Source organism: Rhamphochromis sp. 'chilingali', assembly GCF_963969265.1.
Source record: "Rhamphochromis sp. 'chilingali' genome assembly, chromosome: 3".
NCBI lineage: Eukaryota > Metazoa > Chordata > Actinopteri > Cichliformes > Cichlidae > Rhamphochromis > Rhamphochromis sp. 'chilingali'.
The window spans coordinates 6,228,721-6,234,768 of NC_137931.1; positions in this window are offsets into that span (position 1 = coordinate 6,228,721).

A 6,048-nucleotide genomic window follows, 5' to 3' on the forward strand; every position below is an offset into this window, starting at 1 on the left:
CATTCTAAAGTAAAATTACTTAAATGTAAAATACTCACCTGGTGAATGGATTCTGTTTACAGCTTAATGATATAAGCGTCCGCAGCTGAATGCGTAAACTGAACATTGGGCAGAATTATATAGGGAGGTGTTGCATAAACACATGGCTAACTCCACCTCAGGGGATTTTCTCTAGGTGTTATAAATCTACCCCAAACTTGGGTTTGTCCGCCTTTTTGTTGTCTTTTGTAAAATGAAATAACTGCATGCTCTTTTTGGAAAGAACAACATTTAATAATAATATAGAGGGGACGGGGGTTCAAACTGTGTAATAACTAGAATTGTCTGACATTGTTAAAATAATATTGTTCAGCTACAGGTGTCTAGAATTAAAGGGGCTACTGAAGGCTTTTCAGTTAAAACAAATACACTTTAAAAAAGAAAAACAAACCATTCAGTTTCTCTATCTTAAGATAAACTCTTGATCTAGAAAGTGGACAATAGAAATAATTAATTACATAATTACATTCTTGAAGGATTTTCATTAAACCCAAATATGGTAGAAATGTATTGAAAAGAAGGAATTTTATAGCCATCTTAAAACAGCTACTCTAGAGAAACCTGCATCCAGCCAGTGCACAGATTTTTAATGTGTAACCTGTATCCAGTGCCGTCAAATAATGGATGTCTTTATCCTCTGTAAGAAGACTTTTATTTTGAAAGAAACACCTTTAGTGCATGTGTTCATTTTCTCATATGATTTGTGACTAAACAATTTGCATCTAATGTAATTCACGTTTCTGCAGACGTGCTTGCAGCATGGTTAATTTAAATAAGACATTTCTTTTATAAAGTCTGCATACAGTTTACACGTGAAGACGGTAGAATTTTATAAAGAGGATAAGCTGGATAAGCTCTTGGCTAACTCCGAAATTCCTTTATAACCTCTCCGCTATAGAGTTTAAGGGTATTCGTGACTTCACAAAGCCTCTTTAAGGCTTCACTTGCTTAAAAAGCAAATTTCTTTCCTCTCATGAGAAAGAAAAGTGAAACGAAATCAGATTTGATGTGTCTGCTTGGCAAGCCTGTGACATTACCTTTGTGGAAACTTGTGTTAAAGACGAATCTGCTGCAGGGCTGAAACATTGGTTGTGAAAAGATCTATTATCTTATGATTAAAGGGTATGTCAAAGCTCTGCATTCTTAACAATTGACTTAATCAGGTAGCATATATCACCTCTGTACTGTGTTTGCAACATACCTTGCTGTTATTGTAGTCGGCTTAACTAGTTTAATGAAACTATTAAGTCAGAAATTCTACATATGTGGTGTGAGATGTGTTGATCATGCAAACATGTGTTAAACTTTTTGACTGCATGATGATAACCTCAGTTTTTACTGGCTTGCAGAAGTTGGTATCAAAGCCTTATTTCCCTTGGAAATGACAATAGACATTCATGAAAGTTTTCACGTCACTCTGTTTGACTTTATCTGTCTCTCACATTATTGCAGAGGAATTTTGGTCCACTGCTATGTACAGCATTGCTTTATTTCATTTATGTTTGCAGGCATTTGTGTTGAGGTCTGTACTTTCACTTTAACACTGTAAAAACCTTGACTGTTCTCTGTTTTCAGCCATTCTGTGGTAGATTTGCTGCAATGCATGGGATCACTGTTGAATGACCCAGCTTTAAGCCAAACTTCAGCTGTTGGACAGATCTAGAATACTTTGATATACAGAAGAGTTCATGTTTAACTCAGTGACTGAAAAACACCAAGGTCCTGCGGCTGCAAAGCAAAGTCCCAATCATTACCCCTACACCACAGTACTTGACAGTTGGTATGAGGTGTTTGGGGTGATTTGGCTTGACTGGTTTCTGTAAAACATTTTGTTGTGCATTATGGTCAGACCCTCTCCGTGAATCACTACCTTATTGTGGTGGAGGAGTTTGTGTGTCCCAGGGATCCCAGGGGCTATGTTGTCTGGGGGCTTTAGCCCACTGGTAGGGTCTCCCATGGCAAATTGGTCCTGGGTGAGGGACCAGACAAAGAGCGATTCAGAAGACCCTTATGAAGAGAACATCGAGGGAACAGTTTACCCTGCCTGGGATAGGATTACCGGGGCCCCGTGCTGGAGCCAGGCCCGGGGAGGGTGCCCGAGGGCGAGCGTCTGGTGGCCGGGCCTTAGTTCATTGGGCCCGACCGGGCACAGCCCGAAGAGGAGACATGGGCCCATCGTCCCGCAGGCCCACCACCCGCAGGAGGCGCCATAGGGGTCGGGTGCATTGTGTGCCGGGTGGCGGCCAGGAGCGGAGGCCCTTGCGGACTGATCCCTGGCTGCCAAGACTGGCAATAGGGACATGGAATGTTGGAATGCTGGAAGGTGCTCTGTTGTCCTGCTGGGAGACTTCAATGCTCACGTGGGTAACGACAGCGAGACCTGGAGGGGCGTGATTAGGAGGAACGGCCTCCCTGATCTGAACCTGAGCGGTGTTTTGTTATTGGACTTCTGTGCAAATCACAGTTTGGCCATAATGAACACCTTGTTCGAACATAAGAGTGTCCATAAGTGCACGTGGCACCAGGACGCTCTAGGCCGCAGGTCGATGATCGATTTTGTAATCGTACCACCAGACCTCCGCCCATATGTTCTGGACACTCGGGTAAAGAGAGGGGCTGAGCTGTCAACTGATCACCACCTGGTGGTGAGTTGGATCAGATGGCGGGGGAGGACGCTGGACAGACCCAGTGCACCTAAATGCGTAGTGAGGGTGTGCTGGGAACGTCTAGCAGAGGCCCCAGTCCGCGAGATCTTCAACGCACACCTCCGGCACAGCTTCAACAGCATTCCGAGGGAGACTGGGGACATTGAGTCCAAATGGACCATGTTCAGCGTCTCCATTGCCGAAGCTGCTGCATTGAGCTTCGGCCGCAAGGTGGTTGGTGCCTGGCGTGGTAGTAATCCCCGAACCAAATGGTGGACACCAGAGGTGAAGGGAGCCACCAGGCTGAAGAAGGAGTCCTATCGGGCTTGGTTAGCCTGTGGGACTCCGGAGGCAGCCGACAGGTATCGACAGGCCAAGCGGAATGTGGCTCGGGCAGTGGCTGAAGCAAAAACTCGGGTGTGGGAGGAGTTCGGAGAGGCCATGGAAAAAGACTTTTAGACTGCCTCGAAGAGATTCTGGCAAACCGTCAGGCGTCTCAGGAGGGGAAAGCGGTGCTCTAACTGCACTGTGTACAGTGCTGGCGGAGCGCTGCTGACGTCGACTGAGAAAATTGTCGGGCGGTAGAAGGAATACTTCGAGGACCTCCTTAATCCCACTGACACATCTTCCGAGGAGGAAGCAGAGTCTGGGGATGAGGGCAATGACCCGCCAATTTCCAGGGGCGAGGTCACTGAGGCAGTTAAACAACTCCTTGGTGGCAGAGCCCCTGGTGTTGATGAGGTCCGCCCCGAGTTCCTGATGGCTCTGGACGTTGTAGGGCTGTCCTGGTTGGCATGCCTCTACAATGTTGCGTGGAGATCCGGGGCAGTACCCGTGGACTGGCAGACCTGGGTGGTGGTCCCCATCTTTAAGAAGGCAGACCGGAGGGTGTGTTCCAACTACAGGGGGATCACACTCCTCAGCCTCCCTGGAAAGGTCTATGCCAGGGTGCTGGAAAGGAGACTTCGTCCGCTAGTCAAACCTCGGATACAGGAGGAACAATGCAGTTTTCGTCCTGGTTGCGGAACACTGGACCAGCTCTTTATCCTCTCAAGGATACTTGAGGGTGCATGGGAGTTTGCCCAACCAGTCTACATGTGTTTTGTGGACTTGGAGAAGACATTCGACCGTGTCCTTCGTGGGTGTCCTGGGTGTGGTGTTCCGGGCATGTCCCACCAGGAGGAGGCCCCGGGGCAGACCCAGGACATGCTGGAGAGATTACATCTCTCGGCTGGCCTGGGAACGCCTTGGTGTTCCCCCGGATAAGCTGGAGGAGGTGGCTCGGGAGAGGGAGGTCTGGGCCTCTCTGCTTAGGCTGCTGCCCCCGCGACCCGGCCTCGGATAAAGCGGATGAAGCTGGATGGATGGATGGATTATGGTCAGACATCTCCACTTTGGTCTCTTCTGTTTAAAGGATATTGTTCCAGAGAGTTGTAACTTGTTCAGATGAAACTTTACAAACCTGACATTTTCTTTTCCTGGCAGCCTTTCCACCAACAAGATAATTATGGCAACACTTGGCTGCTTCTTAGCCTCTGAGTTACTGTGGGATAAGCTTAGTTTTTCACAAATCAGATTCCTGTGAAAACCTTCTTTTTCAAAAGTCCGTGTAAAGACATTGTTAATTCTGGTCAGAGGTTTATATACACTCATCATGGCCACCAGTGTAATTTTAAGCTTTTAATGATTTCTTTGAACTGTTCTTTTTCCAGTGTGTAATGATTGTACAGCCATGTCTTTATATAAATAAATCAAATATATACAGAAAACCCCACCACTAATATTTGATTGTCCCTAAGCAAAAGCTTCCAAAAGCATCTAACCAAAATCTTTTGGTAGCCATCTACAAGTTCCTGGCATAATTCTGCCTTCAAGAATTTGGTAGTAGTTCTCCTTCTTCATTATTCTGTCCACTTACAAATGTAACAGTACCACTGGGAGCAAAACTCCCACAAAGCATGATGCTACCACCACCATGCTTGACACCTGGGACAGTGTTCTTATGTTTGAAAGCCTCACCTTTACTACCCCAAAACATACCTCTTGTAAATGTGTCAAAACAGCTCAATCTTTGACTGGTCTGACCATAAAGCTTTTCTCCAGAAGGTATTTGGCTTGTCCATCTGGTAAACTGGAAATTGCAGCTGAGCTCAAAGGTGTTGATTTGGAGCAGGAGCTTCTTTCTTTATTGGCACCCTCTCAGTCAATAATGTTGCAAAACACTGTGGACAGTGCTGCTAGTGTTCCAGCAATTTCCAATTCATGGCAGGTTTGAGCCTTAGTGGTCCCTGGGCAGACCTAACGAATTTCCTGAGGGTGATGGTTTGGGACTTCCTCCAGACCTTGGCAAATTGGTCAAACTTGTGGAAATCTACATATCTGGGACTCTGATAATTGTTCAGTCCAGTGAATTTTGTGTAATAAATCATTTTTTATGCTAGCAAGAGTCAGGATAACTAAGGCAAGTTAAGAAACGTTAATAGGCCTTGGACTTGTCAAGTTAATAAAACTTGACAAGTACAAAATTTCAGCACTACTTATTAAAAGATTTGGATGAGTGCGTGTCAGCCTACAAAAAAGTAAGGAAATTTGTCTATTATCTCTAAGTTGTAATGATGCTTCTTGGCATTAAATCTTATACCACTGAAAAGCCCCAATTTCCCCTATAGTGGTACCAAGTTTGTCTAGGAAATGTATTTTGGGGTTGAGTAGAGTTGAATATGTGGGTTACACCTAATAAAAACTCTGAAAGGTTCTCACTACTGAAAACCAAGCTGTTTCAGGTGAAAAGGAAGCCGTTTAAACTGAATAGGAAGGTGTTTTGGGTGAACAGGACAGTGACCAGTGAGAACACATTTCAAAATACAGATAACATTACATTAATGTCTGCTCAACAGCCTGAAAGTGAAATATATTAGTCTTAAAAGAGACCATCAGAACTCTTTAAAATGTGACAGCCATGGAGCATCAACCTGCTGTAAGTATAAGTGTGGATGTGCTGAATAGTCACACTTTGGCATCTGGACATCAGACACCAGAAACAAGAAATCCCAATAGAGTTTGTGTATAATCATCTAGCACTCCCTCTTGTCTAAAATTGTCTGGATTTTTGTTTTGAAAGACTCAATACATTGCAGGGCACAAGTGAAACATTTTTACGACATCCTCTTCATTGCCTCTTATCTCAAAGAATGCATGTGAAAAATTCAGGGTATCAGATAAAATTTCATTGTAGTTGAGGTACCGTCACACAGTCCTCTTTTCAGATTGTAGGTGCAGCTAGCATGGTGCAACTTAGCATGGCCAGGAGGTCTAGACTTGTTGCTATCCTACAACAGTGTTCGGATGGTCACTACCAAGGCCA